Consider the following 14,281-nt stretch of genomic DNA (forward strand, 5'->3'; position numbering starts at 1 on the left):
ACACACACAGGCAAGCTCCCAGTCATTCTCACACTGACCGCCAGGCAGGCTCCCATTCATTTTCACACCACTCCCTCCCCATCCCCCAGGCATGCACACACTCATTCTCACACACACATACACCACACACAGGCAGGCACCTATTCTCACACATACAAACCCCAGGAAGACACCCATTCATTCTCATACACAGACACACCCTCAGGCAGGCACCCATGCATTCACACACATACACCCCCAAGCAGACTCCCATTCATACACATGTACACACTAAAGGCAGACCCCCTCTCTTTCTTTTGCCAGCAACCTCAGAGCCTCTCTCATGTCACTGCTGCCGCATGACTATTGGGGAGGTGCTGATTGCTGCTACTGGAACTGAAGCCTATTCTGCTGCCTCCTCTGTGCAGGCCCCATGGGCTTCCAGTTCCTCCATGCTGATCTCGTACATTGTGAGATCCGCATAGAGAAAGTGCTCCTCTTGCACATTCCCAAAGATTACAAGTGCCAATCAGTAAAAAGTAATTTATTTTTTTTTACATTTGCTGTCTGATCTTAGTTTTCCAATCGGTTGGTCACAGGCTTTTTTTTCCATCTTTCCTTTCTTATTTTTTTGCCAATTCCTTTTATATTGTCTTTTTTTCTATTTCTTTTCTCTCCATCTTCTTCCCTCAAGCACACAGTCAGGTTCTCATTCTCACATGCTTTCTCTCTCTCTCTCCCACACACACACAGGCTCTCACTCCCACATGCTGTCTTGCTCAAGCACAGGCTCTCACTGTCTCATGCTGTCTCTCTCACACACACAGAGGCTCTCACATGCTGTCTCTGCAAACATTCAGGTCTTCACTCCCACACAGAGTCTGTCAACTTACTCTCACACATAATCTCTCAACTCTTCTCATACACGCACACATACACACTCTATAGGCCCTCAGCCTCTCTTTCACCTCTGGGCCTCCTCTTCACTGGTCGCCGCAGGATGGGCTCTGCAGCAGCCCTGGTCTTTTCGGGCACCCGCAATGTGGGATTCGTGGCGGCCCGTAAGCGCTGCTCCTCTTCTGCACGTGGCTGATGCTCCTCCTCCTTCCTGCCCATGCGGCTCTGGCAACATTTTTCTTCTGGGGCCGCGCGTGCAAAAAGGAGGAGAAGCACCTGCACGTTTAGACGTGACCTTTTTCTTCGGGCCGTGGTGACATGAGCTCCACCACGGCCCTGCCAATCTTCTTGCTGTGTGTATCTGGCACACAGCACAACAGTAGCTCACTGCTCAGCCGCCAGTGGGATGAGGTCCCCCGGCGGCCGCATGAGCCTTCATGTCAGCCATCAGTGGCTCGGCGGCCCCTAATGCTTGGCGCCCTAGGCGATCGCCTAGTTCGCCTAGTGCTTCCACCGGCCCTGCTGCTGACACAAACCAGAGTATAATGCTTGTCTACCATTCATGTGACCTCATCTGAATTTTGGCTCAGTCTTCTAAGCATCTACTTCCTTCCAACAGAGTTCTCCCAAAGCGGCGTCTGCAGGACATCAGTCAATGAATGTGACTTGCCTGAGTTTTGTGATGGGAAAAATCCAGTCTGCCCACCTGATCTCTTTGTGCAGGATGGAACACCTTGTTCTAATGGGGCTTACTGCTACAGAGGAAGTTGTCAAAGCCGTGATGCCCAGTGTAAAAATATATTTGGAACAGGTAAAGTCAATCACATTTTAGAAATCAATTCAAGACATGTGTCATGTGAATCTTCTATTAATAAATATACACATACTAAGGGATTGAATTAACATCATTTTGAAACTTTTGAGAATATAGGGCCTGATCGTCAAGGCTTCATCCCTAGCTATGTCCATTTGTGCATCTTTCCTAAGCATTCATAATTCAGTGGGCATAGTAAACAAACAAAACTATCAAAAATAAAAGTAAATCTTTCATTCACTTTCCTTGTGCTTGGATCGGTAAAGAGTTGGGTATGCCAGCTCAAGCTACTTAAATGCTTTCAGAAACTAGGGATGTACATGAAGGAGAAATATTGCTTCATGTTCATTTTTGTATTTTATTATGTTTTGGTTTTTCAGTATATTTTCATTTTGATTTTTTAGGTTTTAGAGTATTAAATGGTTTTAGCACACTCAAAAACCCCAATGACAGGAAACAAACATGTCTTGTTTTATTTATTGAGCAAAGAATATTTAACTGTCACTATAAAATTTGCCAGGGGATTTTAGCTGTGTAACAGTTAGTGATCAAAAAAATAGCCAAACGTCCCACTTCTATATAACAATGCAAAAAACACCGTGTTACGGATTTTTTTATATCATTATCAATGGGCCTTATAAATAGGCATAACGCTCATTACATGTGAGCAGATATTATGCAATGCCAAATTTATAATCATAGGTCCAATAACGATTTTTTCTTCTTCACTTGTGAATTCACCAATAGTGACCCATCAATTGTTACTTATAACGATTAAGGTAACATATTTCAATTCAATGTTACTTAGCTTCTTTGTAATTCATGGGAGAAACGCTGTTTTTTTTCATGAGGCTGAGAATCTCGGGGGCCCGACAAGGACCGTGTTTCGGCGGGAGCCTTCTTCCAGGGCCCAAAAGTCTACAAGCATTAAAACAGTCAAATGAAAGGACAGCATTATACATGATATCGCAATGGTAAAAAACAGTGGTACTAACGTGCTATAAGCTTGGCGGCATTCCTTCCAGCTAGCAATGCGTTTCCTCTAGCATGAATATTATACCAGCGCCATTTTTAAAGGGCTGTCAGCCAATAGGATAACTCTATGTTATACGTGAGTCAGATGACGGAATACCATTCTATAGACATATTTAAGCCATTAAATAGCCTTTTGGCCATTGGGCTTGTCCGGAGTCAGCTTTGGTGCCCCCCCAACCTCCCTCCTCGTCTAAGCCGGCGCTGTACGAGAAACCCGCCGAGAGAGAGAACACCTGAAGGAGAAAGGAGCGCCGCTAAATTCCACAGGCTGAGAGAGAACAACTGAACCTGCCTCAGCAGGAGTGAAAGAGAAAAGAAAAAAAGAAAAAATTCGCCACAACGAGAGGGAGAAAGCAAATTTAAAGAACTTCCTTACCAGCCCCAAGCAAAGTAAGACTTTTTCCAGCGACGCACTAGCCCGCCCATTCCCTCCCTGAGCTCCACTTCCTCCAATCCGGAGACGGGAGCTGCGTCCACGTGGGCGCCTGGGAGGAAGGTCCAAAAAGCCTTTTAAATTCGAGCACGCTGTATTTTTTTCCCCTTTTGGCCATCGGGCTTGTCCGGAGTCAGCTTTTGTGCCCCCCCAGCCTCCCTCCTCGTCTAAGCCGACACTGTATGAGAAACCCGCCGAGAGAGAGAACACCTGAGGGAGAAAGGAGCGCCGCTAAATTCCACAGGCTGGGAGAGAACAACCGAACCTGCCTCAGCAGGAGTGAAAGAGAAAAGAAAAAAAGAAAAAATGTGCCACAACAAGAGGGAGAAAGCAAATTTAAAGAACGTCCTTACCAGCCCCAAGCAAAGTAAGACTTTTTCCAGCGACGCACTATCCCGCCCACTCCCTCCCTGAGCTCCACTTCCTCCAATCCGGAGACGGGAGCTGCGTCCACGTGGGCGCCTGGGAGGAAGGCCCAAAAAGCCTTTTAAGTTTGGGCTTGCATCTCCGGCGCCGCACACCAGGCGCCGCTCACACAAAGGAGCGCGAACTAAGGGGCCTGCCCCTTAGTGCGCCCCTTCGTGCGTCCCATACAAATCTACTTGTTTTGCTCTATCCCGCGCTAATTTGCATCCTACTGTACTGAACTGTAATGCATTGTACTGTACTGTATAATACTGCATTCATTGCTCTGATTCTTTCACCTTTTCTGCACCAGTTCTACCTGGGAGCCAGAGCCACGCCCTCCTTTCTACCCACCTATTTCAACTCTAAGGCCTTCTCCCACCTTCCACCATGCCCCCCTTCACCCATTCCGATCCCATTTCATTCCCCATCCCCCGTATTCACCTCCCCATGCGCAGACTACCACCCTTGTCCATCTACTACCCCCTGCCCAGCGCAAATCCCTCATACCCATCCTTGCCTCCCCCTTGACACAACTCATCGGCCTCGCTACCTTATCCCTCTTGCTTTTCAATGCTCACTCCCTCACCAAAAAAACCCATATCCTTGAGGACCTCCTTCATGACCACCAACCAGACATCTGTGCAGTCACTGAGACCTGGCTCAAATGCACTGACACTGTCATCTTGAACTAGCTCCCCACCTCCTCCCATGACATCTTCTCCAACCCCAGACCCAAAAAGAAAGGGGGTGGTATCCTCCTTATCTCCAAAAAAAACCCTCAAACTTAGATCCCTGAACATTAACCCTACCTCCAAACTGGAAGCTGGGATTTTCAAATCTTCTGACCTCCAACTCTGCCTCATCTAAGCCCCCCTTGGCCTTCTAGAACAAAACCCCTCCCCACTCATCGAACTTGTTTCCAATAACATAAACTGTGAAAAGTCTGCCATACTCCTGGGAGACTTTAATCTCCATGTAGACTCCTCCCCCCTCTCCCCTTCCTGTGAGACCATCCTCACGGCCCTCCAAGCTCTAGGCTTCTCTCAAACCATCTCAACCCCCACACACAAAATGGGACACACTCTTGATCTCATTTTTACCAATTCTTGTATTCATATCCCTTCTCCCCCAACCTGTACCCCAGTACCGTGGTCTGACCATGCCCTCATTGAGACCCGCTTCTCCCTTGACACATCTAATTCCTGCAACCCCCTCACACCAACACCTCCATCTCATACCGCAAAGCCTGTTCACCGGAGGAGCTCTCCACAGCCCTTTCCGACTCCATTTCCAACCTTGACCTGTCTTCCCCTGACACTGCCCTCACCTCCTGGGTCAAGACCACCCAAGACATAGCTGACAAAATCTGTCCCCTCATCACTCGCCAACAACGCACCCCTCATTCCAACAATAAACCCTGGTACACCACAGAATTACACAATCTGAAACATGACCTTAGACACAAATAAAGAGCATGGCGTAAAGACCCCACCCCCCAGCTCTCCATTTCCTATAAATCTCTTCTACACACATACCGACAAGCCATACAAAATACTAAACGTGATTACTACTCATCCAAAATCCACCAATACACCTTCAACCCCAAAGCCCTTTTCTCCTACGTAGCAACCCTCACCAATCCTCTTTCCCCTAATGCTGTTGAAGAAGACACCAACATGAAATGCGAAGAACTTGCTCTTTTCTTCCACAATAAAATCGCCAACATACTCCTCCGATTCCCCCCACAACCCCCCAAACTCCCCACCCCCCCACAACCCACCATAACCCCTCCTCTTTCGACTCCATAGAACTCACCACACCAAAGGAAATTGAGGCGATCATTAAAAAATCCAAGCCCGCATCTCATCCTTCCGACACTATACCCACAAAAAACCTCATCTCCATCCCCAACACCATTGTGTCACCCCTAGCTGACCTAATCAACAGCTCCCTTTCCACAGGATCCATCCCTGACCCTCTTAAACATGCGATAGTCAACCCCTGCTCAAGAAGCCCTCCCTAGACCCCAAAGACCCAACCAACTACCGTCCCATCTCCAATCTCCCTTTCATTTCGAAAATCATGGAGAAGGTAGTCATACACAGCTCATGACATTCCTTGAGGACTATAACATACTCCACACAGCACAGTTTGGTTTTCGCAAAAACTTGAGTACCGAAACCCTCTTCCTATCCCTTACAGACTTTCTCCTCACCGGCCTCGACCAAGGTCATAACTTCCTGATTGCCTTCCTCGACATATCCGCTGCCTTCGACACCATAAGCCACGACCTCCTCATTGCCCGCCTAACCGACATTGGCATTTCTGGCACTGCACTTCTATGGTTCAAATCCTACCTAACTAACAGATGCTTCTCTGTTAAACTTGGCTCCTCTGAATATTCACGCTTCACCCTCTCACATGGTGTTCCCCAGGGCTCCTCCCTTTCCTCTACACTATTTAACATATACCTCCTCCCCCTCTGTCATCTTCTAACGGAACTTGGACTCAAATTCTATATCTATGCAGATGACGTCCAAATCGTCATTCCCTTCCGCAACTCACTTGCTACCACTCTAAGTTTCTGGGAAAAATGCCTTTCCACTATCAACACCTTACTCACTTCAGTGCAACTTGCCCTCAACTCTGCCAAAACTGAGCTACTCCTCATACATAACCACCAAACCTTTAAGCTGGTCACACCAACTAACCCTCTTTCCTCATCCCTACTCTTGCAACCATCAGTTCGGAATCTAGGGGTCCTAATCGATCCACACCTGAACCTCAAAAACCACATCACCTCTGTAATCAAGGGAGGTTTTTACAAGCTAATGGTCTTAAAAAAGCTCAAGCCACTTCTTCACACCCACGACCTCAAAACTGTTATTCATGCCACTTTAACATCTAAGCTTGATTACTGCAATTCCCTGTATCTTGGCCTTCCTTCCTCCACCATCAGACCTCTCCAGATTCTGGAAAATGCCACAGCAAGGACCATTAGTAACACACGTAAATCTGATCATATTACCCCCATCCTCAAAAGCCTACACTGGCTCCCCATCTCCTACCGCATCTTGTTCAAAACCCTCACCATTGTACACAAAGCTGTTTACAACCACAACTCCTCTTGGCTTAATGAACCCCTCCAACCCACACAATCCTCCCGCCCTACCAGAACAATTCATAAATGCACCCTGCTAGTTCCCCCCCCCCCCCCTTAAAAAAGCCCGCCTATCAGCCACAAGCAATCGTGCCTTCTCAATTGCCGGCCTCACGCTCTGGAACGACCTACCGCCCAACCTGCGCATGGAACCCTGCCCTGTCAAATTTAGAAAACAGTTAAAAACGTGGCTCTTTCATCAAGCCTTCCTGGATTAACATCCCTGACACCTCAGCTACTCTTATCACCCCCCTGGTACTCTTCCTAAACTTTGCTTAGTCTATAATTGCTATCATGACCCTCCGGATCCTGGTATCATTCCTACTCAGTACTCATGCTCCTCCTGTATATTTTGTACTCCTGCCCCTTATTTAACCATATATATTTCCCATTTACTTTCTGTTCTCGTGCATCTCTTGTATATTTTGTACTCCTGTACCTTACTTAACCATATTTATTTTGTATACTTAAACCTATTTAACCATGTGTTACCGTTCCTCTCGCTTCGCTCCTGCTCTAAATTATTGGGGTCCCCCCGACCCCCAGTTCCTCTTAGTTCTCCACTTCCCCTCCCCCTGTTATTTGTAATTTCCACCTTTTTGTTATTATGTAAACCGATATGATGTGTACTTTAATGTCGGTATAAAAAAAACTGTTAAATAAATAAAATAAATAAATGAGGCTGTATGCTGTTTAAGAAGAAGATCCATCGCTGCTCTTACAAATTAAGAATGGTTTGTGGATTGCAGATCCCCCCACCATTGCATATAGCCATGGCAAAAATTTGAGGGATCTACTTACTCATTCCTTTTTACAATTGGAGCAACCTGAGCAAGATGATTCACCAATTGGCCATTGGACGTGCAATAAATGTTCTTTTTGTGTGAACACTTTATCAGGTCCCACATGGACAGACAACACTGGGAAAATACATCGGGCAAGATCACATTCAAATTGTTTGTCTTCTCATGTGATTTATATCATCATTTGTCCCTGCCATAAGATATATGTGGGTAGAACTAAACGCCCTATTCATATCCGGTTGGCTGAACATCGTAGCTGTTTATCGACTGGAAAATTGCAGGCTCCTATTGTGCAGCATTGTCTACAACATCAGCATCAATTTGTGGATTTGAAGTGGAGGGTGGTCGACCAAATATTGATGTCGGCGTGGGGTGGCAATCCACAAACCATTCTTAATTTGCAAGAGCAGCAATGGATCTTCTTCTTAAACAGCATACAGCCTAATGGCTTAAATATGTCTATAGAATCGTATTCCGTCATCTGACTCACGTAGGAATTACAGACGTCATCTAATGCATCTGACATGGAGTTATCCTATTGGCTGACAGCCCTTTAAAAATGGCACTGGTATAACATTCATGCTAGAGGAACAGAGGAAACGCATTGCTAGCTGGAAGGAATGCTGCCAAGCTTATAGCACGTTAGTACCACTGCTTTTTACCATTGCGATATCATGTATAATGCTGTCCTTTCATTTGACTGTCTTAGGGCCTCATTTTCTAAAGTATCGCAGGCCTGCGATACTTTAGGTAATGAGGGGCGGGGGTCAAAGCGGGGGGCAGTCCTGTGCTAGCCAGGAGCGATCCTGTGCTAGCCGGCAGCGATCGCACCGCCGCGGTGTGATCGCTGCCTGTTTCGCACCCAATAGCGCCACCATAGAAGGTGTAGCTATTGGGCGTGAACTAGGACACGAAAAGGGCCTTACCTTTTCATCGTCCACAGCGTCTTCGTGGAGTCGGCCCCGGTGACACCCGACTCCTCCTCTTTCGGGGCCGACTCAGCCTCCATCCTGGTATCGCACGCGATAAGGGACTTTTCGCGTGCAAAACATCCCTTATCACGTGCGAGCCACTTCGAAAATGAGGTCCTAAATGCTTGTAGACTTTCGGCCCCTGGAAGAAGGCTCCCACCGAAACACAGTCCGTGTCGAGCCCCCGAGATTCTCAGCCTCATGAAAAAAAAACAGTGTTTCTCCCATGAATTACAAAGACGCTAAGTAACATTGAATTGAAATATGTTACCTTAATCGTTACAATTAACAATTGATGGGTCACTATTAGTGAATTCACAAATGAAGAAGAAAAAATCATTATTGGACCTATGATTATAAATTTGGCATTGCATAATCTCTGCTCACATTTAATGAGCGTTATGCCTATTTATGAGGCCCATTGATATTGTTTTATTTATTAACATACATTTATTCTCTATGTTCAAGCAGGAACAAATTCATCTAAACAAGAAGGGTGAAGTCATCCAGCAGAGCTGACATAGACATGCTCTCTCTGAGTTCAGAAAGACAAAAGTGTTTCTGAGCATATATAGAAATTCCTGTGCACCCATTCCATTCAAGTCTCAGTTGTTTTGCTTCTGCCAAAGCGAAAAAAGGACTTTTCAGCTGTCTTGGTTGCACCACAGTTTTTTAGTGTTAATTATTTTTTTCTTTTTTTTTTTATTTTTTAATAAATTTATTGAAGCAAAAGTAATGTACAAATCACAAATTATAATCTGAGAGAATATAGACAATAACAACTTTGTAAGGAAATATGATACTTTAACAATCTATTTGCTTCATAACTTTTTAATATTTTCTCTACTGTCATGTTCCTATTCAGACCCATTCATCCTTCTACATACATTCTTCTGAGTCAAGAGGCATAAATCTTGCATCTTTTTGCACTTATAACATTTTTAATAGACGATTCCATAAATGAAAATACTGTTGTTGCTTAACTAAACAACAGTTGCTTTTATTAAACAAGAAATCTTGGTGTCTTATTTTTTCCAGTGTAGCAAAATTTTTCATTTCTGATTGCCAATTCTGAATTGATGGCAACCTTCCGTCTTACTAAGAAGCAAGAATGACTTTTTTGGCAAGAGTCAAAGAAATATTAAGCAGCGGGGACGAGGGTTCTACTCCCAGTATTTTCTCATCCTCCGTCCCATCCTCGATCTCCGGGCCTTAAACAGGTTCCTCCGCAGAGAACGGTTCAAAATGGTATCCTTGGGTACCCTACTTCTGCTTCTGCATCAAGGGGAATGGCTCTGCTCTCTGGTCTACAGGACGCCTACGTGCACATTGCCATTTTTCCACCTCATCGCAAATATCTGAGCTTCGTAGTAGGCCACTGGCACGTCCAATACAGGGTTCTTCTCTTCAGGCTAGTCTCTGTACCTCAGGTCTTCACAAAGTGCTTGGCAATGGTGGGAGCACATTTGCGCCAGAACATGGTGCATGTGTTCCCATATCTGGATGATTGGCTCATCAAGAGTTCTTCGAAAAAGGGAGCTCTTCAGTCTTTGAACGTGATGTTGAGCCTCCACCAATCACTGGGGTTCCTCATAAACTACCCGAAATCCCAGTTGACTCCATTCCAGAGACTCAACTTCATCGGGGCAGATCTGGACACCATGGTAGTCAAGGCGTTCCTTCCCAGCGAATGCATAGCCACCCTGGCTGGGCTAGCCAGGTTCATCTGTTGCCGGCAAATGGCCTCAGCCTACCTGCTCCTGAAACTGCTGGGTCACATGGCATCATTGGTGCACATCACCCCAATGGCCCGCCTGGCCATGAGAGTCATGCAATGGACCCTGCAGTCTCAGTGGCACCAAGCCTCTCAAGAACTCTCTGCACTGGTCCAGATAACCAAACACTCCAGCTCTCCCTTGCCCAGTGGGCACAAGAATCCAACTTGAGCAAGGGACTTCCTTTTCAGTTCCCGGCTGCTCAGGTGATCTTGACCACGGATGCCTCCAACCTAGGCTGGAGGCCCATGTCAACAGCCTCCACATGCAAGGAGTTTGGTCGAAAGCCGAGGTGAGCTGCCAGATAAACTTCCTGGAACTCCCGGTGATGCGGTATGCACTCTACGCATTCCAGGACTTCCTGTCCAAGAAGGTCGTCTTGATCCAGGTGGACAACCAAGTGGCCATGTGGTACAGGAACAAACAGGGGGCACAAGCTCTTATCTCCTCTGCCAAGAGGTGGCACAGATTTGGGCCTGGGCAAATTCATGTTCCATGCTCCTGCAGGCTATCTACCTGGCAGGACTGAGAATGTGAAAGCAGACTGCCTCAGCTGGACATTCCTCTCCCACGAGTAGTCCTGAACCCCTATCTAGTGGACAGGATCTTCTGCCAATGTAGTCAGCCAGACATACATCTCTTTGCTTCCTCACAGAACCACAAGGTGGACCGATTCTGCTCCCTGCACAAGGAAGGAAAGGGACCAGCCATGGATGTCTTCACCCACTCCTGGAGTGCGGGTCTCCTGTATGCATACCCTCCGATTTCGCTAATAGGCAAGACTCTCGTGACGCTACAACAGGCCCAAGGCTCCATGATCCTCATAGCCCCACATTGCCCGCGTCAGGTCTGGTTTCCGATACTCCTCAACCTATCTGTCCAGGAGCCCATTTGCCTGGGCGCCTCACCTGATCTCATCACGCAGGATTTGGGCAGACTACACCACCCGAACTTCCAGTCATAGAAACATAGAAATGACGGCAGAAGAAGACCAAACGGCCCATCCAGTCTGCCCAGCAAGCTACGCACTTTATCCATTTTTTCCCCTTTTTCTCTCTCCCACCTGTTACTATTGGCTTCCAGTACCCTCCGGCCCTAATTCCCCTCCACCCCACCACCAATGTAGAGAGCAGCGCCGTATCTGCATCCAAGTGAACATCCAGCTCAATTAGGGGTAATTGAGCTGGATGTTCCTAACGGTCCCTAACGGCCTGAATGTTGAAAGGCTAATACTACAGCCCCTCGACTTTTCTGATAATGTCTCGCAAGTCCTGGTAGCTTCGCGTAAGCCTTCCACGCAGAATTCATACCAAGCAAAGTAAAGGAGATTCTCATCCTGGTGCACGGAGGAGGGTCTGGAACCTTTCGCTTGCCCCACTCCTAGGCTTTTGGACTACCTCAATCCGGGTGCATCTTCAGACTACCTCAATCCGGGTACATCTGAGTGCCATCAGCGCCCACCACTGGGGAGTGGGTGACACTCCAGTCTCGATGCAGCCCTTAGTGGGGCGCTTCATGAGGGACTTACTTCAACTGAAGCTTGCACTACGTCCTCCTGTTGTGGCCTGGGACCTCAACATAGTGCTAGTGTGGCTCATGTGGCCTCCATTTGAGCCCCTGTGCTCCTGTGAATTTAAACATCTCACCTGGAAGGTCATCTTCCTAGTAGCATTTACTTCTGCTTGCTGAGTCAGTGAGCTGCAGGCCCTAGTGACCTATCTGCCTTACATGAGGTTCTTCCACAACAGAGTGGTACTGCGCACTCACCCTAAGTTCTGCCTAAGGTGGTGACTGACTTTTACCTGAATCAGTCCATCTTGTTGCCCACCTTTTTCCCAAGGCCACACTCTCATCCAGGTGAGTGGAGTCTGCACAACTTGGACTGCAAGCGTGCTCTCGCCTTTTATTTAGAGTGCACCGCAGCCCACAGGCAGTCCACGCAACTCTTTGTCTCCTTTGACAGAAATAGACTTGGAGTTGCAGAGGGCAAGCAGACCCTGTCTAATTGGTTGGCAGACTGTATTGCTTTCTGCTACCAGCAAGCAGGCCTTCCGCTTGAGAGCCAAGTGAAAGCACACTCAGGGGCAGATTTTCAAAGGGTTACACGCATAACCCCGAAAACCTGTCCCTCCGCGCCGAGCCTATTTTGCAAGCCCAGGGACACGCGCATGTCCGGAGGCTTTGAAAAAGGGGCGGGAAGGGGCGGGGGTGTGGACGGGGTGCCGGTCCAGGGGCGGGACCAAGGCCTCCGGCACAGAGGCTGTGCTAGGGATTTGTGTGCTGGCCTGCCCAGAGGCAGACATAAATCACAAAATAAAGATAGGGGGGGATTTAGGTAGGGCTGGGGGGTGGGTTACATAGGGGAAGGGAGGGGAAGGTGGGGGGGGTCCGAAGGAAGTTCCCTCTGAGGCCTCTCCAATTTCAGAGCGGCCTCGGAGGGAACAGGGAAAGCCATCAGGGCTCCCCTAAGACTCAGCGCGCACAAGGTGCACAAGTGTGCACTCTCTTGTGTGCGCCGACCCCGGATTTTATAATATGCGTGCAGCTGCGCACGCATGTTATAAAATCGGGCGTAGATTTGTGCATGCCAGGTTGTGTGCACAAATCTACGCCTTCACGCATGTTATAAAATCTGGCTCTCAGTGAGGGCCATGGCAGCATCAGTAGCACACTTCCAGGAAGTCCCTATTGCCGAAATCTGCAAGGCCACGAAGTGGAGTTGCCGCCACACCTTCGCAGCCCATTACTGTCTGGATAAGGACGATCGATAGGACAGCGTTTTTGGCCAGTCTGTCTTCTATAACCTGTTTCCAGTATAAGAACCCAATTCTCCCTACCTAGGACCCAGTATGAGGTTCAGACGGCCCCTGTTGTTGCCACCAGCACGCATATTGTTGTGCCTGTTGCTCGTTATTGAGTGCTTGTTGGTCGAATGCAGTGGTTCTCAACCTTTTTCCCATCATGACACACCTGACAGGCCACGCTCACATGTGTGACTCATTGCTCATTACAATTCACGGTGGAAATAAAAAGTAAAGGTCCGGTAATTATTTTTATTGTTTAAAATGACACAAGGAAAAGATACGTATTCTGTCTGAACAGAAATTACATAAATAGTAAACTTCCCACACCAAAACAGCACCAATTTCCAGCACTTAACAGTAACTACCTTACCTAAGAAAAGGCAACACTGAAAATATTACACCAGGCCTTAAGACACCAATACACCTCCTATTAGGAAAACGGACCAAGCCAGGCTGCTTTAGAGCCCTACACAGAAACTACACGCCAGCAGAAAACCTCACCTGAATCACATGTGCTGACTCTCACCTAACAAAGAATAAAGAGACCAAAATGCATAACTAGAAGCATGCAGTCAAAAACTGAATTGGAAACTGCAACAAGCCAGAGTCTCTGTATGCAGTGTAATAAAGAAAAAAAGAAACATCACCCATCCTTATAAAACAAATCAAGAAATATAAAATCAGTAGTAGTAAAACCATACTAACAAAAAGAACAGATTATTTCAAAATACTGATGAGTGGAATATCCAATAATTAAAAACTCATAAAAAAAATGTCTAGATACCAATAAAATATTTCAAAATAGCAGACACAAAGACCCAGTAATGAAAAATAAGGATACAAAAATGTTTTTGCTCTGAATACCTAGGAACGTTTGATATCCAGGTCTCCTGAGATTGTTTTGAATTAGCAGGAGGAGGTGTGGTTTGCTTGGATCTTTCTCCTCTCTCTCACACTGGCTCTCAATTACACACCTATACAGACATGCTCTCAGTCACTCACATATACACATGCTTTTTCTCTCACTTATATGGGCTCTTAATTACACATTTACACACATGCTGTCTATCTTTTCACGCTTACACACACAGGCTTTCAATCACACACGTACATGCTGTCTTTTTCTCTCACACACAGACTCTCATTCACATGCTTACAAACATGCTCTCTCTTTTTCTCATTTACACACAGGCTCCCACACC

The 14,281-nt window shown here is 46.8% G+C and overlaps 1 protein-coding gene across 1 annotated transcript in view; it reads left to right on the top strand.

The window, feature by feature from the left end:
- The first annotated feature begins 1,499 nt into the window (after window positions 1-1,499).
- Window positions 1,500-14,281, top strand: part of LOC115092752 (disintegrin and metalloproteinase domain-containing protein 9-like) — a 65,036-nt gene continuing 52,254 nt past the window's right edge. The window contains exon 1 of the mRNA XM_029604045.1: window positions 1,500-1,687. The gene's annotated coding sequence lies outside the window, so the exon portion shown is untranslated. The remainder of the gene's footprint in view (window positions 1,688-14,281) is intronic.

The sequence above is a fragment of the Rhinatrema bivittatum genome, chromosome 5 (genome assembly GCF_901001135.1).
Source record: "Rhinatrema bivittatum chromosome 5, aRhiBiv1.1, whole genome shotgun sequence".
Lineage (NCBI taxonomy): Eukaryota > Metazoa > Chordata > Amphibia > Gymnophiona > Rhinatrematidae > Rhinatrema > Rhinatrema bivittatum.